Raw genomic sequence first — 23993 nt, 5'->3', positions numbered from 1 at the left:
ACACCGCAGCATTGCTTCAGGCCCTAGTGTGGTTCCGGCATGACATGTTGAGCCTTTGGTTAATTCCTCTTCCTGGTGGGAAATGAGAGTTAAATTTGCCCGTCCAGTCACCTCCAGATAGTCTCTCATTGGTTCTCCCTATTCCTGTTCATTTTCCACAGAAATTGCAAACTGGGCCAAACAAGAGGTTAAAGGCACTGACTCTCCAAGTGGGGAGAGTGTTAGTAAAGCGTCTGGAATGTTGCACCCGAGTACCAGGGGATGAAAACTGACACAATTAAACACGTTTCCCGATCACAAGGTGGATCATACTCTGGGTTCCACATGCATGTTTTAGCTGAAGGAAGAATCCCTTAAACCTGGAGAGTTGAGACCCATGGAATGGGTACCATGCAATATGACTTCAAAGGGTCTGCATTTGCTCACCGAACCTCACCAATCCTATCACTGCTGCGTTTATGACACTGTACACACGCTTGATTCTCTTTTGGAGACATATAAATCCATAGGTTTTAAGATTCTTTCTAGTCAGGTATATTCTTACGCGTTTAATATGGGGTGTAGAGTCCACTTCGTTGAGCAAGGAGTAGCTCTTGTCTATTAAATATTTGGCTTATGGAACGGTATCTGTTCTAATTTCAATCTCTGGTTTTATGCAGCACCCCAACTCACCTTTCGCCTTAAGCAAGCATAAGTTGGTTTTCTACATTTGAGACCCTCTTCTGTTTTGTAATTCAGTTCCTGAGTTGCCAAGTTTACATTCCTTGTACTAGTGATATCTTATGATGTTTCTTTTTCTGTGTGACTTATTTCACTTAGAATCATCGTACCTGAATCCACTCATTATGCTGCTACGGGCCTGATGACATAGATTTCATTGCTGAGTGATATTGCATTGTACGTAAGTACCACAACTTCTTTATCCATTTTTCGCTTTCTGTGATATTGAACTTGGACCATAAATGAGGTTCTTGTAAACAGAGCTGTCCCTAACTTTGGGGTGGCTGAGTCTTTTTGATTTTAATTTCCCTAAGCTATAGGACCATAAGTGGAAGTGCCCTAGGCTCTGTTGCTTTGTTTTTTAGATGTTTCAGGAAACACCATACACTTCCCCAGAGTGGCTGTTGGCAATTTACATCCCGCCCATCAGCATAACAAGGCTCCCAGTTCTCCATGGCCTGTCCTGCCTTTCTGGATTTTACACTTTTTTCAGATGGCCCTTTTGACCGGGGGGCAGTGAGACTTCATTGTAGTGCAGATTTCCTTTGCAAGCTTGCTTGGTTGGCCAAAAAGGGCGTATGCGTTTTTTCCTGAATATATTCAGGAAAAAACGCATACGCCCTTTTTGGCCAAGTGCATCATTGTGGACGTTCTGCCTCTTTTCCTATGCTTTACATGCAATTCCAGTCTACCTCCTGAAATCGGTTTCCTGCAATTCTGCCCCACTTTCAAGTCCTCTTGGCAGCCTTACTTCAATATATTTTTGGACGATAGCTATCATTTATAACTCTGCAGGTATGTGAATGACAGTGCCCCTGAGCTCCTTTCTTCAACTCGCTTTCTTGTGAGCTGGCCGCAACACCGCAGGATTGCTTCAGGCCCTAGTGTGGTTCCGGCATGGCACACTGAGCCTTTGTTTAATTCCTCTTCCTGGTGGGAAATGAGAGTTAAATTTGCCCATCCAGACACCTCCAGCTAGTCTCTCATTGGTTCTCTCTATTCCTGTTCATTTTCCGCAGAAATTGCAAACTGGGCCAAACAGGAGGTTAAAGGCACTGACTCTCCAAGTGGGGAGAGTGTTAGTAAAGCGTCTGGAATGTTGCACCCGAGTACCAGGGGACGAAAACTGAGACACATTTGAACATGTTTCCCGATCACATGGTGGATCATACTCTGGGTTCCACATGCATGTTTTAGCTGAAGGAAGAATCCCTTAAACCTGGAGAGTTGAGACCCCTGTAATGGGTACCATGCAATATGACTTCAAAGGGTCTGCATTTGCTCACCGAACCTCACCAATCCTATCACTGCTGCATTTATGCCACTGTACACACGCTTGATTCTCTTGCAGAGACATATAAATCCATAGGTTTTAAGATTCTTACTAGTCAGGTATATTCTTAGGCGTTTAATATGGGGTGTAGAGTCCACTTCGTTGAGCAAGGAGTAGCTCTGTCTATTACATATTTGGCTTATGGAACGGTATCTGTGCTAATTTCAATCTCTGGTTTTATGCAGCACCCCAACTCACCTTTCCCCTTAAGCAAGCATAAGTCGGTTTTCTACATTTGAGACCCTGTTCTGTTTTGTAATTCAGTTCCTGTGTAGCCAAGTTTACATTCCATGTGGTAGAGATATCTTATGATGTTTGTTTTTCTGTGTGACTTATTTCACTTAGAATCATCGTACCTGAATCCACTCATTATGCTGCTATAGGCCTGATGACATAGATTTCATTGCTGAGTGATATTGCATTGTACGTAAGTACCACAACTTCTTTATCCATTTTTCACTTTCTGTGATTTTGAACTTATACTGTAAACGAGGTTCTTGTAAACAGAGCCTTCCCAAACTTTGGGGTGGCTGTGTCTTTTTGATTTTAATTTCCCTAAGCTATAGGACCATAAGTGGAAGTGCCCTAGGCTCTGTTGCTTTGTTTTGTAGATGTTTCAGGAAACACCATACACTTCTCCAGAGTGGCTGTTGGCAATTTACATCCCGCCCATCAGCATAACAAGGCTCCCAGTTCTCCATGGCCTGTCCTGCCTTTCTGGATTTTACACTTTTTTCAGATGGCCCTTTTGACCGGGGGGCAGTGAGACTTCATTGTAGTGCAGATTTCCTTTGCAAGCTTGCTTGGTTGGCCAAAAAGGGCGTATGCATTTTTTCCTGAATATATTCAGGAAAAAACGCATATGCCCTTTTTGGCCAAGTGCATCATTGTGGACGTTCTGCCTCTTTTCCTATGCTTTACATGCAATTCCAGTCTACCTCCTGAAATCGGTTTCCTGCAATTCTGCCCCGCTTTCAAGTCCTCTTGGCAGCCTTACTTCAATATATTTTTGGACGATAGCTGTCATTTATAACTCTGCAGGTATGTGAATGACAGTGCCCCTGAGCTCCTTTCTTCAACTCGCTTTCTTGTGAGCTGGCCGCAACACCGCAGCATTGCTTCAGGCCCTAGTGTGGTTCCGGCATGGCACGCAGAGCCTTTGTTTAATTCCTCTTCCTGGTGGGAAATGAGAGTTAAATTTGCCCGTCCAGACACCTCCAGCTAGTCTCTCATTGGTTCTCCCTATTCCTGTTCATTTTCCGCAGAAATTGCAAACTGGGCCAAATAGGAGGTTAAAGGCACTGACTCTCCAAGTGGGGAGAGTGTTAGTAAAGCGTCTGGAATGTTGCACCCGAGTACCAGGGGACGAAAACTGAGACACATTTGAACACGTTTCCTGATCACATGGTGGATCATACTCTGGGTTCCACATGCATGTTTTAGCTGAAGGAAGAATCCCTTAAACCTGGAGAGTTGAGACCCCTGCAATGGGTACCATGCAATATGACTTCAAAGGGTCTGCATTTGCTCACCGAACCTCACCAATCCTATCACTGCTGCATTTATGCCACTGTACACACGCTTGATTCTCTTTCGGAGACATATAAATCCATAGGTTTTAAGATTCTTACTAGTCAGGTATATTCTTAGGCGTTTAATATGGGGTGTTGAGTCCACTTCGTTGAGCAAGGAGTAGCTCTTGTCTATTACATATTTGGCTTATGGAACGGTATCTGTGCTAATTTCAATCTCTGGTTTTATGCAGCACCCCAACTCACCTTTCCCCTTAAGCAAGCATAAGTCGGTTTTCTACATTTGAGACCCTGTTCTGTTTTGTAATTCAGTTCCTGTGTAGCCAAGTTTACATTCCATGTGGTAGAGATATCTTATGATATTTCATTTTCTGTGTGACTTATTTCACTTAGAATCATCGTACCTGAATCCACTCATTATGCTGCTATGGGCCTGATGACATAGATTTCATTGCTGAGTGATATTCTATTGTACGTAAGTAACACAACTTCTTTATCCATTTTTCACTTTCTGTGATTTTGAACTTGTACTGTAAACGAGGTTCTTGTAAACAGAGCCTTCCCAAACTTTGGGGGGCTGTGTCTTTTTGATTTTAATTTCCCTAAGCTATAGGACCATAAGTGGAAGAGCCCTAGGCTCTGTTGCTTTGTTTTTTAGATGTTTCAGGAAACACCATACACTTCTCCAGAGTGGCTGTTGGCAATTTACATCCCGCCCATCAGCATAACAAGGCTCCCAGTGCTCCATGGCCTGTCCTGCCTTTCTGGATTTTACACTTTTTTCAGATGGCCCTTTTGACCGGGGGGCAGTGAGACTTCATTGTAGTGCAGATTTCCATTGCAAGCTTGCTTGGTTGGCCAAAAAAGGCGTATGCGTTTTTTCCTGAATATATTCAGGAAAAAACGCATACGCCCTTTTTGGCCAAGTGCATCATTGTGGACGTTCTGCCTCTTTTCCTTTGCTTTACATGCAATTCCAGTCTACCTCCTGAAATCGGTTTCCTGCAATTCTGCCCAGCGTTCAAGTCCTCTTGGCAGCCTTACTTCAATATATTTTTGGACGATAGCTGTCATTTATAACTCTGCAGGTTTGTGAATGACAGTGCCCCTGAGCTCCTTTCTTCAACTCGCTTTCTTGTGAGCTGGCCGCAACACCGCAGCATTGCTTCAGGCCCTAGTGTGGTTCCGGCATGACATGCTGAGCCTTTGGTTAATTCCTCTTCCTGGTGGGAAATGAGAGTTAAATTTGCCCGTCCAGTCACCTCCAGATAGTCTCTCATTGGTTCTCCCTATTCCTGTTCATTTTCCACAGAAATTGCAAACTGGGCCAAACAAGAGGTTAAAGGCACTGACTCTCCAAGTGGGGAGAGTGTTAGTAAAGCGTCTGGAATGTTGCACCCGAGTACCAGGGGATGAAAACTGACACAATTAAACACGTTTCCCGATCACAAGGTGGATCATACTCTGGGTTCCACATGCATGTTTTAGCTGAAGGAAGAATCCCTTAAACCTGGAGAGTTGAGACCCATGGAATGGGTACCATGCAATATGACTTCAAAGGGTCTGCATTTGCTCACCGAACCTCACCAATCCTATCACTGCTGCGTTTATGACACTGTACACACGCTTGATTCTCTTTTGGAGACATATAAATCCATAGGTTTTAAGATTCTTTCTAGTCAGGTATATTCTTACGCGTTTAATATGGGGTGTAGAGTCCACTTCGTTGAGCAAGGAGTAGCTCTTGTCTATTAAATATTTGGCTTATGGAACGGTATCTGTTCTAATTTCAATCTCTGGTTTTATGCAGCACCCCAACTCACCTTTCGCCTTAAGCAAGCATAAGTTGGTTTTCTACATTTGAGACCCTGTTCTGTTTTGTAATTCAGTTCCTGAGTTGCCAAGTTTACATTCCTTGTACTAGTGATATCTTATGATGTTTCTTTTTCTGTGTGACTTATTTCACTTAGAATCATCGTACCTGAATCCACTCATTATGCTGCTACGGGCCTGATGACATAGATTTCATTGCTGAGTGATATTGCATTGTACGTAAGTACCACAACTTCTTTATCCATTTTTCGCTTTCTGTGATATTGAACTTGGACCATAAATGAGGTTCTTGTAAACAGAGCTGTCCCTAACTTTGGGGTGGCTGAGTCTTTTTGATTTTAATTTCCCTAAGCTATAGGACCATAAGTGGAAGTGCCCTAGGCTCTGTTGCTTTGTTTTTTAGATGTTTCAGGAAACACCATACACTTCTCCAGAGTGGCTGTTGGCAATTTACATCCCGCCCATCAGCATAACAAGGCTCCCAGTTCTCCATGGCCTGTCCTGCCTTTCTGGATTTTACACTTTTTTCAGATGGCCCTTTTGACCGGGGGGCAGTGAGACTTCATTGTAGTGCAGATTTCCTTTGCAAGCTTGCTTGGTTGGCCAAAAAGGGCGTATGCGTTTTTTCCTGAATATATTCAGGAAAAAACGCATACGCCCTTTTTGGCCAAGTGCATCATTGTGGACGTTCTGCCTCTTTTCCTATGCTTTACATGCAATTCCAGTCTACCTCCTGAAATCGGTTTCCTGCAATTCTGCCCCACTTTCAAGTCCTCTTGGCTGCCTTACTTCAATATATTTTTGGACGATAGCTATCATTTATAACTCTGCAGGTATGTGAATGACAGTGCCCCTGAGCTCCTTTCTTCAACTCGCTTTCTTGTGAGCTGGCCGCAACACCGCAGGATTGCTTCAGGCCCTAGTGTGGTTCCGGCATGGCACACTGAGCCTTTGTTTAGTTCCTCTTCCTGGTGGGAAATGAGAGTTAAATTTGCCCATCCAGACACCTCCAGCTAGTCTCTCATTGGTTCTCTCTATTCCTGTTCATTTTCCGCAGAAATTGCAAACTGGGCCAAACAGGAGGTTAAAGGCACTGACTCTCCAAGTGGGGAGAGTGTTAGTAAAGCGTCTGGAATGTTGCACCCGAGTACCAGGGGACGAAAACTGAGACACATTTGAACATGTTTCCCGATCACATGGTGGATCATACTCTGGGTTCCACATGCATGTTTTAGCTGAAGGAAGAATCCCTTAAACCTGGAGAGTTGAGACCCCTGTAATGGGTACCATGCAATATGACTTCAAAGGGTCTGCATTTGCTCACCGAACCTCACCAATCCTATCACTGCTGCATTTATGCCACTGTACACACGCTTGATTCTCTTGCAGAGACATATAAATCCATAGGTTTTAAGATTCTTACTAGTCAGGTATATTCTTAGGCGTTTAATATGGGGTGTAGAGTCCACTTCGTTGAGCAACGAGTAGCTCTTGTCTATTACATATTTGGCTTATGGAACGGTATCTGTGCTAATTTCAATCTCTGGTTTTATGCAGCACCCCAACTCACCTTTCCCCTTAAGCAAGCATAAGTCGGTTTTCTACATTTGAGACCCTGTTCTGTTTTGTAATTCAGTTCCTGTGTAGCCAAGTTTACATTCCATGTGGTAGAGATATCTTATGATATTTCTTTTTCTGTGTGACTTATTTCACTTAGAATCATCGTACCTGAATCCACTCATTATGCTGCTATGGGCCTGATGACATAGATTTCATTGCTGAGTGATATTGCATTGTACGTAAGTAACACAACTTCTTTATCCATTTTTCACTTTCTGTGATTTTGAACTTGTACCGTAAACGAGGTTCTTGTAAACAGAGCCTTCCCAAACTTTGGGGTGGCTGTGTCTTTTTGATTTTAATTTCCCTAAGCTATAGGACCATAAGTGGAAGAGCCCTATGCTCTGTTGCTTTGTTTTTTAGATGTTTCAGGAAACACCATACACTTCTCCAGAGTGGCTGTTGGCAATTTACATCCCGCCCATCAGCATAACAAGGCTCCCAGTGCTCCATGGCCTGTCCTGCCTTTCTGGATTTTACACTTTTTTCAGATGGCCCTTTTGACCGGGGGGCAGTGAGACTTCATTGTAGTGCAGATTTCCTTTGCAAGCTTGCTTGGTTGGCCAAAAAGGGCGTATGCGTTTTTTCCTGAATATATTCAGGAAAAAACGCATACGCCCTTTTTGGCCAAGTGCATCATTGTGGACGTTCTGCCTCTTTTCCTATGCTTTACATGCAATTCCAGTCTACCTCCTGAAATCGGTTTCCTGCAATTCTGCCCCGCTTTCAAGTCCTCTTGGCAGCCTTACTTCAATATATTTTTGGACGATAGCTATCATTTATAACTCTGCAGGTATGTGAATGACAGTGCCCCTGAGCTCCTTTCTTCAACTCGCTTTCTTGTGAGCTGGCCGCAACACCGCAGCATTGCTTCAGGCCCTAGTGTGGTTCCGGCATGGCACGCTGAGCCTTTGTTTAATTCCTCTTCCTGGTGGGAAATGAGAGTTAAATTTGCCCGTCCAGACACCTCCAGCTAGTCTCTCATTGGTTCTCCCTATTCCTGTTCATTTTCCGCAGAAATTGCAAACTGGGCCAAACAGGAGGTTAAAGGCACTGACTCTCCAAGTGGGGAGAGTGTTAGTAAAGCATCTGGAATGTTGCACCCGAGTACCAGGGGACGAAAACTGAGACACATTTGAACACGTTTCCCGATCACATGGTGGATCATACTCTGGGTTCCACATGCATGTTTTAGCTGAAGGAAGAATCCCTTAAACCTGGAGAGTTGAGACCCCTGCAATGGGTACCATGCAATATGACTTCAAAGGGTCTGCATTTGCTCACCGAACCTCACCAATCCTATCACTGCTGCATTTATGCCACTGTACACACGCTTGATTCTCTTTCTGAGACATATAAATCCATAGGTTTTAAGATTCTTACTAGTCAGGTATATTCTTAGGCGTTTAATATGGGGTGTAGAGTCCACTTCGTTGAGCAAGGAGTAGCTCTTGTCTATTACATATTTGGCTTATGGAACTGTATCTGTGCTAATTTCAATCTCTGGTTTTATGCAGCACCCCAACTCACCTTTCCCCTTAAGCAAGCATAAGTCGGTTTTCTACATTTGAGACCCTGTTCTGTTTTGTAATTCAGTTCCTGTGTAGCCAAGTTTACATTCCATGTGATAGAGATATCTTATGATGTTTCTTTTTCTGTGTGACTTATTTCACTTAGAATCATCGTACCTGAATCCACTCATTATGCTGCTATAGGCCTGATGACATAGATTTCATTGCTGAGTGATATTGCATTGTATGTAAATACCACAACTTCTTTATCCATTTTTCACTTTCTGTGATACTGAACTTGTACCGTAAACGAGGTTCTTGTAAACAGAGCCGTCCCAAACTTTGGGGTGGCTGTGTCTTTTTGATTTTAATTTCCCTAAGCTATAGGACCATAAGTGGAAGTGCCCTAGGCTCTGTTGCTTTGTTTTGTAGATGTTTCAGGAAACACCATACACTTCTCCAGAGTGGCTGTTGGCAATTTACATCCCGCCCATCAGCATAACAAGGCTCCCAGTTCTCCATGGCCTGTCCTGCCTTTCTGGATTTTACACTTTTTTCAGATGGCCCTTTTGACCGGGGGGCAGTGAGACTTCATTGTAGTGCAGATTTCCTTTGCAAGCTTGCTTGGTTGGCCAAAAAGGGCGTAGGCTTTTTTTCTTGAGGAAAAATCGCATATGCCCTTTTTGGCCAAGTGCATCATTGTGGACGTTCTGCCTCTTTTCCTATGCGTTACATGCAATTCCAGTCTACCTCCTGAAATCGGTTTCCTGCAATTCTGCCCCGCTTTCAAGTCCTCTTGGCAGCCTTACTTCAATATATTTTTGGACGATAGCTGTCATTTATAACTCTGCAGGTATGTGAATGACAGTGCCCCTGAGCTCCTTTCTTCAACTCGTTTTCTTGTGAGCTGGCCGCAACACCGCAGGATTGCTTCAGGCCCTAGTGTTGTTCCGGCATGGCACGCTGAGCCTTTGTTTAATTCCTCTTCCTGGTGGGAAATGAGAGTTAAATTTGCCCGTCCGGACACCTCCAGCTAGTCTCTCATTGGTTCTCCCTATTCCTGTTCATTTTCCGCAGAAATTGCAAACTGGGCCAAACAGGAGGTTAAAGGCACTGACTCTCCAAGTGGGGAGAGTGTTAGTAAAGCGTCTGGAATGTTGCACCCGAGTACCAGGGGACGAAAACTGAGACACATTTGAACACGTTTACCGATCACATGGTGGATCATACTCTGGGTTCCACATGCATGTTTTAGCTGAAGGAAGAATCCCTTAAACCTGGAGAGTTGAGACCCCTGCAATGGGTACCATGCAATATGACTTCAAAGGGTCTGCATTTGCTCACCGAACCTCACCAATCCTATCACTGCTGCATTTATGCCACTGTACACACGCTTGATTCTCTTTCTGTGACATATAAATCCATAGGTTTTAAGATTCTTACTAGTCAGGTATATTCTTAGGCGTTTAATATGGGGTGTAGAGTCCACTTCGTTGAGCAAGGAGTAGCTCTTGTCTATTACATATTTGGCTTATGGAACGGTATCTGTGCTAATTTCAATCTCTGGTTTTATGCAGCACCCCAACTCACCTTTCCCCTTAAGCAAGCATAAGTCGGTTTTCTACATTTGAGACCCTGTTCTGTTTTGTAATTCAGTTCCTGTGTAGCCAAGTTTACATTCCATGTGGTAGAGATATCTTATGATGTTTCTTTTTCTGTGTGACTTATTTCACTTAGAATCATCGTACCTGAATCCACTCATTATGCTGCTATGGGCCTGATGACATAGATTTCATTGCTGAGTGATATTGCATTGTACGTAAGTACCACAAATTCTTTATCCATTTTTCACTTTCTGTGATTTTGAACTTGTACTGTAAACGAGGTTCTTGTAAACAGAGCCTTCCCAAACTTTGGGGTGGCTGTGTCTTTTTGATTTTAATTTCCCTAAGCTATAGGACCATAAGTGGAAGAGCCCTAGGCTCTGTTGCTTTGTTTTTTAGATGTTTCAGGAAACACCATACACTTCTTCAGAGTGGCTGTTGGCAATTTACATCCCTCCCATCAGCATAACAAGGCTCCCAGTTCTCCATGGCCTGTCCTGCCTTTCTGGATTTTACACTTTTTTCAGATGGCCCTTTTGACCGGGGGGCAGTGAGACTTCATTGTAGTGCAGATTTCCTTTGCAAGCTTGCTTGGTTGGCCAAAAAGGGCGTATGCGTTTTTTCCTGAATATATTCAGGAAAAAACGCATACGCCCTTTTTGGCCAAGTGCATCATTGTGGACGTTCTGCCTCTTTTCCTTTGCTTTACATGCAATTCCAGTCTACCTCCTGAAATCAGTTTCCTGCAATTCTGCCCAGCGTTCAAGTCCTCTTGGCAGCCTTACTTCAATATATTTTTGGACGATAGCTGTCATTTATAACTCTGCAGGTCTGTGAATGACAGTGCCCCTGAGCTCCTTTCTTCAACTCGCTTTCTTGTGAGCTGGCCGCAACACCGCAGCATTGCTTCGGGCCCTAGTGTGGTTCCGGCATGACATGCTGAGCCTTTGGTTAATTCCTCTTCCTGGTGGGAAATGAGAGTTAACTTTGCCCGTCCAGACACTTCCAGCTAGTCTCTCATTGGTTCTCCCTATTCCTGTTCATTTTCCGCAGAAATTGCAAACTGGGCCAAACAAGAGGTTAAAGGCACTGATTCTCCAAGTGGGGAGAGTGTTAGTAAAGCGTCTGGAATGTTGCACCCGAGTACCGGGGGACGAAAACTGAGACACATTTGAACACATTTCCCAATCACACGGTGGATCATACTCTGGGTTCCACATGCATGTTTTAGCTGAAGGAAGAATCCCTTAAACCTGGAGAGTTGAGACCCATGGAATGGGTACCATGCAATATGACTTCAAAGGGTCTGCATTTGCTCACCGATCCTCACCAATCCTATCACTGCTGCGTTTATGCCGCTGTACACATGCTTGATTCTCTTTCAGAGACATATAAATCCATAGGTTTTAAGATTCTTACTAGTCAGGTATATTCTTAGGTGTTTAATATGGGGTGTTGAGTCCACTTCGTTGAGCAAGGTGTAGCTCTTGTCTATTACATATTTGTCTTATTGAACGGTATCTGTGCTAATTTCAATCTCTGGTTTTATGCAGCACCCCAACTCACCTTTCCCCTTAAGCAAGCATAAGTTGGTTTTCTACATTTGAGACCCTGTTCTGTTTTGTAATTCAGTTCCTGTGTAGCCAACTTTACATTCCGTGTACTAGTGATTCCTTATGATGTTTCTTTTTCTCTGTGACTTATTTCACTTAGAATCATCGTACCTGGATCCACTCATTAGGCTGCTACGGGCCTGATGACATAGATTTCATTGCTGAGTGATATTGAATTGTACGTAAGTACCACAACTTCTTTATCCATTTTTCGCTTTCTGCGATTTTGAACTTGTAACGTAAACGAGGTTCTTGTAAACAGAACCGTCCCAAACATTGGGGTGGCTGTGTCTTTTTGATTTTAATTTCCCTAAGCTATAGGACCATAAGTGGAAGTGCCCTAGGCTCTGTTGCTTTGTTTTTTAGATGTTTCAGGAATCACCATACACTTCTCCAGAGTGGCTGGTGGCAATGTACATCCCGCCCATCAGCATAACAAGGCTCCCAGTTCTCCATGACCTGTCCTGCCTTTCTGGATTTTACACTTTTTTCAGATGACCCTTTTGACCGGGGGGCAGTGAGACTTCATTGTAGTGCAGATTTCCTTTGCAAGCTTGCTTGGTTGGCCAAAAAGGGCGTATGCTTTTTTTCCTGAATATATTCAGGAAAAAACGCATACGCCCTTTTTGGCCAAGTGCATCATTGTGGACGTTCTGCCTCTTTTCCTATGCTTTACATGCAATTCCAGTCTACCTCCTGAAATCGGTTTCCTGCAATTCTGCCCCGCTTTCAAGTCCACTTGGCAGCCTACTTCAATATATTTTTGGACGATAGCTGTCATTTATAACTCTGCAGGTTTGTGAATGACAGTGCCCCTGAGCTCCTTTCTTCAACTCGCTTTCTTGTGAGCTGGCCGCAACACCGCAGGATTGCTTCAGGCCCCAGTGTGGTTCTGGAACGGCACGCTGAGCCTTTGTTTAATTCCTCTTATTGGTGGGAAATGAGAGTTAAATTTGCCCGTCCAGACACCTCCAGCTAGTCTCTCATTGGTTCTCCCTATTCCTGTTCATTTTCCGCAGAAATTGCAAACTGGGCCAAACAGGAGGTTAAAGGCACAGACTCTCCAAGTGGAGAGAGTGTTAGTAAAGCGTCTGGAATGTTGCACCCGAGTACCAAGGGACGAAAACTGAGTCACATTTGAACACGTTTCCCGATCACATGGTGGATCATACTCTGGGTTCCACATGCATGTTTTAGCTGAAGGAAGAATCCCTTAAACCTGGAGAGTTGAGACCCATGGAATGGGTACCATGCAATATGACTTCAAAGGGTCTGCATTTGCTTACCGATCCTCACCAATCCTATCACTGCTGCGTTTATGCCGCTGTACACACGCTTGATTCTCTTTCGGAGACATATAAATCCATAGGTTTTAATATTCTTGCTAGTCAGGTATATTCTTAGGCGTTTAATATGGGGTGTTGAGTCCACTTCGTTGAGCAAGGAGTAGCTCTTGTCTATTACATATTTGGCTTATGGAAAGGTATGTGTGCTAATTTCAATCTCTGGTTTTATGCAGCACCCCAACTCACCTTTCCCCTTAAGCAAGCATAAGTCGGTTTTCTACATTTGAGACCCTGTTCTGTTTTGTAATTCAGTTCCTGTGTAGCCAAGTTTACATTCCATGTGGTAGAGATATCTTATGATGTTTCTTTTTCTGTGTGACTTATTTCACTTAAAATCATCGTACCTGAATCCACTCATTATGCTGCTATGGGCCTGATGACATAGATTTCATTGCTGAGTGATATTGCATTGTACGTAAGTACCACAACTTCTTTATCCATTTTTCACTTTCTGTGATTTTGAACTTATACTGTAAAGGAGGTTCTTGTAAACAGAGCCTTCCCAAACTTTGGGGTGGCTGTGTCTTTTTGATTTTAATTTCCCTAAGCTATAGGACCATAAGTAGAAGTGCCCTAGGCTCTGTTGCTTTGTTTTGTAGATGTTTCAGGAAACACCATACACTTCTCCAGAGTGGCTGTTGGCAATTTACATCCCGCCCATCAGCATAACAAGGCTCCCAGTTCTCCATGGCCTGTCCTGCCTTTCTGGATTTTACACTTTTTTCATATGGCCCTTTTGACCGGGGGGCAGTGAGACTTCATTGTAGTGCAGATTTCCTTTGCAAGCTTGCTTGGTTGGCCAAAAAGGGCGTATGCGTTTTTTCCTGAATATATTCAGGAAAAAACGCATACGCCCTTTTTGGCCAAGTGCATCATTGTGGACGTTCTGCCTCTTTTCCTATGCTTTACATGCAATTCCAGTCTAACTCCTGAAATCGGTTTCCTGCAATTCTGCCCCGCTTTCAAGTCCTCTTGGCAGCCTTACTTCAATATATTTTTGGACGATAGCTGTCATTTATAACTCTGCAGGTATGTGAATGACAGTGCCCCTGAGCTCCTTTCTTCAACTCGTTTTCTTGTGAGCTGGCCGCAACACCGCAGGATTGCTTCAGGCCCTAGTGTTGTTCCGGCATGGCACGCTGAGCCTTTGTTTAATTCCTCTTCCTGGTGGGAAATGAGAGTTAAATTTGCCCGTCCGGACACCTCCAGCTAGTCTCTCATTGGTTCTCCCTATTCCTGTTCATTTTCCGCAGAAATTGCAAACTGGGCCAAACAGGAGGTTAAAGGCACTGACTCTCCAAGTGGGGAGAGTGTTAGTAAAGCGTCTGGAATGTTGCACCCGAGTACCAGGGGACGAAAACTGAGACACATTTGAACACGTTTCCCGATCACATGGTGGATCATACTCTGGGTTCCACATGCATGTTTTAGCTGAAGGAAGAATCCCTTAAACCTGGAGAGTTGAGACCCCTGCAATGGGTACCATGCAATATGACTTCAAAGGGTCTGCATTTGCTCACCGAACCTCACCAATCCTATCACTGCTGCATTTATGCCACTGTACACACGCTTGATTCTCTTTCTGTGACATATAAATCCATAGGTTTTAAGATTCTTACTAGTCAGGTATATTCTTAGGCGTTTAATATGGGGTGTAGAGTCCACTTCGTTGAGCAAGGAGTAGCTCTTGTCTATTACATATTTGGCTTATGGAACGGTATCTGTGCTAATTTCAATCTCTGGTTTTATGCAGCACCCCAACTCACCTTTCCCCTTAAGCAAGCATAAGTCGGTTTTCTACATTTGAGACCCTGTTCTGTTTTGTAATTCAGTTCCTGTGTAGCCAAGTTTACATTCCATGTGGTAGAGATATCTTATGATGTTTCTTTTTCTGTGTGACTTATTTCACTTAGAATCATCGTACCTGAATCCACTCATTATGCTGCTATGGGCCTGATGACATAGATTTCATTGCTGAGTGATATTGCATTGTACGTAAGTACCACAAATTCTTTATCCATTTTTCACTTTCTGTGATTTTGAACTTGTACTGTAAACGAGGTTCTTGTAAACAGAGCCTTCCCAAACTTTGGGGTGGCTGTGTCTTTTTGATTTTAATTTCCCTAAGCTATAGGACCATAAGTGGAAGAGCCCTAGGCTCTGTTGCTTTGTTTTTTAGATGTTTCAGGAAACACCATACACTTCTTCAGAGTGGCTGTTGGCAATTTACATCCCTCCCATCAGCATAACAAGGCTCCCAGTTCTCCATGGCCTGTCCTGCCTTTCTGGATTTTACACTTTTTTCAGATGGCCCTTTTGACCGGGGGGCAGTGAGACTTCATTGTAGTGCAGATTTCCTTTGCAAGCTTGCTTGGTTGGCCAAAAAGGGCGTATGCGTTTTTTCCTGAATATATTCAGGAAAAAACGCATACGCCCTTTTTGGCCAAGTGCATCATTGTGGACGTTCTGCCTCTTTTCCTTTGCTTTACATGCAATTCCAGTCTACCTCCTGAAATCAGTTTCCTGCAATTCTGCCCAGCGTTCAAGTCCTCTTGGCAGCCTTACTTCAATATATTTTTGGACGATAGCTGTCATTTATAACTCTGCAGGTCTGTGAATGACAGTGCCCCTGAGCTCCTTTCTTCAACTCGTTTTCTTGTGAGCTGGCCGCAACACCGCAGCATTGCTTCGGGCCCTAGTGTGGTTCCGGCATGACATGCTGAGCCTTTGGTTAATTCCTCTTCCTGGTGGGAAATGAGAGTTAACTTTGCCCGTCCAGACACCTCCAGCTAGTCTCTCATTGGTTCTCCCTATTCCTGTTCATTTTCCGCAGAAATTGCAAACTGGGCCAAACAAGAGGTTAAAGGCACTGATTCTCCAAGTGGGGAGAGTGTTAGTAAAGCGTCTGGAATGTTGCACCCGAGTACCGGGGGACGAAAACTGAGACACATTTGAACACATTTCCCAATCACACGGTGGATCATACTCTGGGTTCCACATGCATGTTTTAGCTGAAGGAAGAATCCCTTAAACCTGGAGAGTTGAGACCCATGGAATGGGTACCATGCAATATGACTTCAAAGGGTCTGCATTTGCTCACCGATCCTCACCAATCCTATCACTGCTGCGTTTATGCCGCTGTACACATGCTTGATTCTCTTTCAGAGACATATAAATCCATAGGTTTTAAGATTCTTACTAGTCAGGTATATTCTTAGGTGTTTAATATGGGGTGTTGAGTCCACTTCGTTGAGCAAGGTGTAGCTCTTGTCTATTACATATTTGTCTTATTGAACGGTATCTGTGCTAATTTCAATCTCTGGTTTTATGCAGCACCCCAACTCACCTTTCCCCTTAAGCAAGCATAAGTTGGTTTTCTACATTTGAGACCCTGTTCTGTTTTGTAATTCAGTTCCTGTGTAGCCAACTTTACATTCTGTGTACTAGTGATTCCTTATGATGTTTCTTTTTCTCTGTGACTTATTTCACTTAGAATCATCGTACCTGGATCCACTCATTAGGCTGCTACGGGCCTGATGACATAGATTTCATTGCTGAGTGATATTGAATTGTACGTAAGTACCACAACTTCTTTATCCATTTTTCGCTTTCTGCGATTTTGAACTTGTAACGTAAACGAGGTTCTTGTAAACAGAACCGTCCCAAACATTGGGGTGGCTGTGTCTTTTTGATTTTAATTTCCCTAAGCTATAGGACCATAAGTGGAAGTGCCCTAGGCTCTGTTGCTTTGTTTTTTAGATGTTTCAGGAATCACCATACACTTCTCCAGAGTGGCTGGTGGCAATGTACATCCCGCCCATCAGCATAACAAGGCTCCCAGTTCTCCATGACCTGTCCTGCCTTTCTGGATTTTACACTTTTTTCAGATGACCCTTTTGACCGGGGGGCAGTGAGACTTCATTGTAGTGCAGATTTCCTTTGCAAGCTTGCTTGGTTGGCCAAAAAGGGCGTATGCTTTTTTTCCTGAATATATTCAGGAAAAAACGCATACGCCCTTTTTGGCCAAGTGCATCATTGTGGACGTTCTGCCTCTTTTCCTATGCTTTACATGCAATTCCAGTCTACCTCCTGAAATCGGTTTCCTGCAATTCTGCCCCGCTTTCAAGTCCACTTGGCAGCCTACTTCAATATATTTTTGGACGATAGCTGTCATTTATAACTCTGCAGGTTTGTGAATGACAGTGCCCCTGAGCTCCTTTCTTCAACTCGCTTTCTTGTGAGCTGGCCGCAACACCGCAGGATTGCTTCAGGCCCCAGTGTGGTTCTGGAACGGCACGCTGAGCCTTTGTTTAATTCCTCTTATTGGTGGGAAATGAGAGTTAAATTTGCCCGTCCAGACACCTCCAGCTAGTCTCTCATTGGTTCTCCCTATTCCTGTTCATTTTCCGCAGAAATTGCAAACTGGGCCAAACAGGAGGTTAAAGGCACAGACTCTCCAAGTGGAGAGAGTGTTAGTAAAGCGTCTGGAATGTTGCACCCGAGTACCAAGGGACGAAAACTGAGTCACATTTGAACACGTTTCCCGATCACATGGTGGATCATACTCTGGGTTCCACATGCATGTTTTAGCTGAAGGAAGAATCCCTTAAACCTGGAGAGTTGAGACCCATGGAATGGGTACCATGCAATATGACTTCAAAGGGTCTGCATTTGCTTACCGATCCTCACCAATCCTATCACTGCTGCGTTTATGCCGCTGTACACACGCTTGATTCTCTTTCGGAGACATATAAATCCATAGGTTTTAATATTCTTGCTAGTCAGGTATATTCTTAGGCGTTTAATATGGGGTGTTGAGTCCACTTCGTTGAGCAAGGAGTAGCTCTTGTCTATTACATATTTGGCTTATGGAAAGGTATGTGTGCTAATTTCAATCTCTGGTTTTATGCAGCACCCCAACTCACCTTTCCCCTTAAGCAAGCATAAGTCGGTTTTCTACATTTGAGACCCTGTTTTGTTTTGTAATTCAGTTCCTGTGTAGCCAAGTTTACATTCCATGTGGTAGAGATATCTTATGATGTTTCTTTTTCTGTGTGACTTATTTCACTTAGAATCATCATACCTGAATCCACTCATTATGCTGCTACGGGCCTGATGACATAGATTTCATTGCTGAGTGATATTGCATTGTACGTAAGTACCACAACTTCTTGATCCATTTTTCGCTTTCTGCGATATTGAACTTGTACCGTAAACGAGGTTCTTGTAAACAGAGCCATACCAAACTTTGGGGTGGCTGTGTCTTTTTCGTTTTAATTTCCCTAAACTATAGGACCATAAGTGGAAGTGCCCTAGGCTCTGTTGGTTTCTTTTTTAGATGTTTCAGGAAGCACCATACACTTCTTCAGAGTGGCTGTTGGCAATTTACATCCCACCCATCAGCATAACAAGGCTCCCAGTTCTCCATGGCCTATCCTGCCTTTCTGGATTTTACACTTTTTTCAGATGGCCCTTTTGACCAGGGGGCAGTGAGACTTCATTGTAGTGCAGATTTCCTTTGCAAGCTTGCTTGGTTGGCCAAAAAGGGCGTATGCGTTTTTTCCTGAATATATTCAGGAAAAAACGCATATGCACTTTTTGGCCAAGTGCATCATTGTGGACGTTCTGCCTCTTTTCCTATGCTTTACATGCAATTCCAGTCTACCTCCTGAAATCGGTTTCCTGCAATTCTGCCCCGCTTTCAAGTCCTCTTGGCAGCCTTACTTCAATATATTTTTGGACGATAGCTGTCATTTATAACTCTGCAGGTCTGTGAATGACAGTGCCCCAGAGCTCCTTTCTACAACTCGCTTTCTTTTGAGATGGCCGCAACACCGCAGGATTGTTTCAGGCACTAGTTTGAGTCCGGCACGGCATGCTGAGCCTTTGGTTAATTCCTCTTCCTGGTGGGAAATGAGAGTTAAATTTGCCCTTCCAGACACCTCTAGCTAGTCTCTCATTGGTTCTCCCTATTCCTGTTCATTTTCCACAGAAATTGCAAACTGGGCCAAACAGGAGGTTAAAGGCACTGACTCTCCAAGTGGGGAGAGTGTTAGTAAAGCGTCTGGAATGTTGCACCCGAGTACCAGGGGACGAAAACTGACACATTTGAACACGTTTCCCGATCACACGGTGGATCATACTCTGGGTTCCACATGCATGTTTTAGCTGAAAGAAGAATACCTTAAACCTGGAGAGTTGAGACCCATGGAATGGGTACCATGCAATATGACTTCAAAGGGTCTGCATTTGCACACCGAACCTCACCAATCCTATCACTGCTGCGTTTATGCCGCTGTACACACGCTTGATTCTCTTTCGGAGACATATAAATCCATAGGTTTTAAGATTCTTACTAGTCAGGTATATTCTTAGGCGTTTAATATGGGGTGTTGTGTCCACTTCGTTGAGCAAGGAGTAGCTCTTGTCTATTACATATTTCGCTTATGGAATGGTATCTGTGCTAATTTCAATCTCTGGTTTTATGCAGCACCCCAACTCACCTTTCCCCTTAAGCAAGCATAAGTTGGTTTTCTACATTTGAGACCCTGTTCTGTTTTGTAATTTAGTTCCTGTGTAGCCAAGTTTACATTCCGTGTAGTAGTGATAACTTATGATGTTTCTTTTTCTGTGTGACTTATTTCACTTAGAATCATCGTACCTGAATCAACTCATTATGTTGCTATGGGCCTGATGACATAGATTTCATTGCTGAGTGATATTGCATTGTACATAAGTAGCACAACTTCTCTATCCATTTTTCACTTTCTGTGATATTGAACTTGTACCGTAAACGAGGTTCTTGTAAACAGAGCCGTCCCAAACTTTGAGGTGGCTCTGTCTTTTTGACTTTAATTTCCCTAAGCTATAGGACCATAAGTGGAAGTGCCCTAGGCTCTCTTGCTTTGTTTTTTAGATGTTTCAGGAAACACCATACACTTCTCCAGAGTGGCTGTTGGCAATTTACATCCCGCCCATCAGTATAACAAGGCTCCCAGTTCTCCATGGCCTGTCCTGCCTTTCTGGATTTTACACTATTTTCAGATGGTCCTTTTGACTGGGGGGCAGTGAGACTTCATTGTAGTGCAGATTTCCTTTGCAAGCTTGCTTGGTTGGCCAAGAAGAGCGTATGCGTTTTTTCCTGAATATATTCAGGAAAAAACGCTTACGTCCTTTTTGGCCAAGTGCATCATTGTGGACGTTCTGCCTCTTTTCCTATGCTTTACATGCAATTCCAGTCTACCTCCTGAAATCGGTTTCCTGCAATTCTGCCCCGCTTTCAAGTCCTCTTGGCAGCCTTACTTCAATATATTTTTGGACGATAGCTGTCATTTATAACTCTGCAGGTTTGTGAATTACAGTGCCCCTGAGCTCCTTTGTTCAACTCGTTTTCTTGTGAGCTAGCCGCAACACCGCAGCATTCCTTCAGGCCCTAGTGTGGTTCCGGCATGGCATGCTGAGCCTTTGGTTAATTCCTCTTCCTGGTGGCCAATGAGAGTTAAATTTGCCCGTCCAGACACCTCCAGCTAGTCTCTCATTGGTTCTCCCTATTCCTGTTCATTTTCCGCAGAAATTGCAAACTGGGCCAAACAGGAGGTTAAAGGCACTGACTCTCCAAGTGGGGAGAGTGTTAGTAAAGCGTCTGGAATGTTGTACCCGTGTACCAGGGGACGAAAACTGACACATTTGTACACGTTTTCCGATCACACGGTGGATCATACTCTGGGTTCCACATGCATGTTTTAGCTGAAGGAAGAATCCCTTAAACCTGGAGAGTTGAGACCCATGGAATGGGTACCATGCAATATGACTTCAAAGGGTCTGCATTTGCTCACCGAACCTCACCAATCCTATCACTGCTGCGTTTATGCCGCTCTACACATGCTTGATTCTCTTTCGGAGACATAGAAATCCATAGGTTTTAAGATTCTTACTAGTCAGGTATATTCTTAGGCGTTTAATATGGGGTGTAGAGTCCACTTCGTTGAGCAAGGAGTAGCTCTTGTCTATTACATATTTGGCTTATGGAACGGTATCTGTGCTAATTTCAATCTCTGGTTTTATGCAGCACCCCAACTCACCTTTCCCCTTAAGCAAGGATAAGTTGATTTTCTACATTAGAGATCCTGTTCTGTTTTGTAATTCAGTTCCTGTGCAGCCAAGTTTACATTCCGTGTCGTAGTGATATCTTATGATCTTTCTTTTTCTGTGTGACTTATTTTACTTAGAATCATCGTACCTGAATCCACTCATTATGCTGCTACGGGCCTGATGACATAGATTTCATTGTTGAGTGATATTGAATTGTACGTAAGTACCACAACTTCTTTATCCATTTTTAGCTTTCTGCGATATTGAACTTGTAACGTAAACGAGGTACTTGTAAACAGAGCCGTTCCAAACTTTGGGGTGGCTGTGTCTTTTTGATTTTAATTTCCCTAAGCTATAGGACCATAAGTGGAAGTGCCTTAGGCTCTGTTGCTTTGTTTTTTAGATGTTTCAGGAAACACCAAACACTTCTCCAGAGTGCCTGTTGGCAATTTACATCCCGCCCATCAGCATAACAATGTTCCTAGTTCTCCATGGCCTGTCCTGCCTTTCTGGATTTTACACTTTTTTCAGATGGCCCTTTTGACCGGGGGGCAGTGAGACTTCATTGTAGTGCAGATTTCCTTTGCAAACTTGCTTGGTTGGCCAAAAAGGGCGTATGCGTTTTTTCCTGAATATATTCAGGAAAAAACGCATACGCCCTTTTTGGCCAAGTGCATCATTGTCGTCGTTCTGAGTCTTTTCATATGTTGTCAATGCAATTCTAGTCTACCTCTTGAAATCGGTTTCCTGCAATTCTACCTTGCTGTCAGTGCCTCTTCATAGCCTTACCTCAATATACTTTTGGAAAATAGTTGGCCTTTATAACTCTGCAGGTTTTTGAATTGCAGTGGCCCTTAGCTCCATTTTTCAGCTCTTATTTTTGTGATCTTGCCTCATATCCACAGGATTTTTTCATGCCCTATTCTTCTTCTGGGGCGCCTTGCTCTGCCTTTGGTTAATTCTTCTTCCTGATGTGAAATTAGAGTGACATGTGCCCATTGAAACCGCTACAGCTATTTTCTCACTGGTTCCCCCTATTCCCATTCATCCTCCGCACTAACTGCAGACTGTGCGATACCGGAACTTAAAGGCATTGACTCTCCGTGTGGGGATGTTGTTAGTAAAGTGGCTGGAATGTTGATCCGGAGCCCCAGGAGAGGAAAATGAGGTGCGTTTTAGAAACCTTTCCCGATCATATGGTATACCATCCGCTGGATTTCCCATGCATGGTTTAGCTGTAGGAAGATTTCCTTCAACCTGGAGTGTTGGGACCCTTGGAATGAGTAGCATGAAGTATTGCATTAAACTTTCGGCAGTTGCTCACCAAAGCTCACCAATCCTCTCAGCCCCAAGTGTCCAGCCTTATGTCTTATCCAGCTGTGGGGTTTATATGTGGTCATTCCATGTTGCATCACAGCCCCTGAGCGAATTTTGTAAGAATTTTTCTCTCTTTCATTGTTTCTGCGTTTTGGTTTTAAAATTTATTTCTATAATGGGGTTTAGCTCATTTTCACTGCTGTGTTTGGCCACTCTGCACACACTTGATTCCCTTATGGAGATATATCAATACATGGGTTTTAAGATTCTTATTACTCAGATATATTTCTCTGCAGTGTATAGGGTGTGTTGAGGCCAGTTCATTGAGCAAGGTGTAGATCTTGTCTAATACCTATTTGGTTTATTGAACGGTATCTGTGCTAATTTCAAACTCTGGTTTTATGCATCACCCCACCTCTCCTTTCCCCTTAAGCTGACATAAGTGTGTTTTCTAAATGTGAGACACTGTTCTGTTTTGTAATTCATTTTTTGTGCAGCCATATTTATCCTCCCTCTATAAGTGATATCTTATGATATGTTTCTTTTTCTGTTTGACTTATTTCAAGTAGTATTATCGGACCTAAATCCACTCTTTATCCTTCTACTAGCCTTATTACATTGATTTCATGGTGAAGAGATATTTCATTGTACATAAGTACCACATTTTCTTTATCCATTGTTCTCTTTCCTGGGATATTTAAGGTGTACTGAAGTTGAGGTTCTTGTAAACAGAGTAGCCCTAAACTGTGGTGTGCTTGTGTCTTGTTGATTTTTAGACTTCCCTAGATATACTTCCATGATTGGAAGTGTCCTATGCTCTGTAGCTCTGTTTTTTAGATGATTTAGGAACCACCATACACTTCTCCAGAGTGGCTCTCGGCAGTTCACACACTGTCCATCAGCGTATAAAGGCTCCCTGTTCTCCATGGCCTGTCCTGCATTTCTGGTTTTTACAATTTTTTCGGATGGCCCTTTTGACCGGTGGGAAATGAGACTTCTTTGTTGTGCACATTTGCATTGCTTGCTTGCTTGGTTGCCCATAAAGTGCGTATGCGTTTTTTCCTGGATATATTCAGGAAAAAACGCATACTCCTTTTTGGGCCAACAGCATCATTGTCGAAATTCTGCCGCTTTTCATGTGCTTTAAAGACGAGTCCAATCTATCTCTTGAAATCTGTTTCTTGCAATTCTGTCTTGCATTCAGATCCTCTTCTTTGCCTTACCTCAACATATTTTTGGACGTTAGTTTTCATTTATAACTCTGCAGGTTTGTGAATTGCAGTGACCCTGAGCTCCATTTTTTAAGTTGCTCTTTTGTGAGCTGGCCTCAAAGCCGCAGGATTGCTTCAGGCCCTATTTTGGCTCCAGCGAGGCGGGCTGAGCCTTTTTTTAATTCTTATTCTTAATTGGAAATTAGAGTGACATATGCCCGTCCAAACCCCTACAACTATTCTCTCATTGGTTCCCCCTCTT

The sequence above is a fragment of the Pseudorca crassidens genome, chromosome 4, assembly GCF_039906515.1.
Source record: "Pseudorca crassidens isolate mPseCra1 chromosome 4, mPseCra1.hap1, whole genome shotgun sequence".
In the NCBI taxonomy this organism is placed as follows: Eukaryota; Metazoa; Chordata; class Mammalia; order Artiodactyla; family Delphinidae; genus Pseudorca; species Pseudorca crassidens.
Note: the sequence above shows the minus strand (reverse complement) of the source record.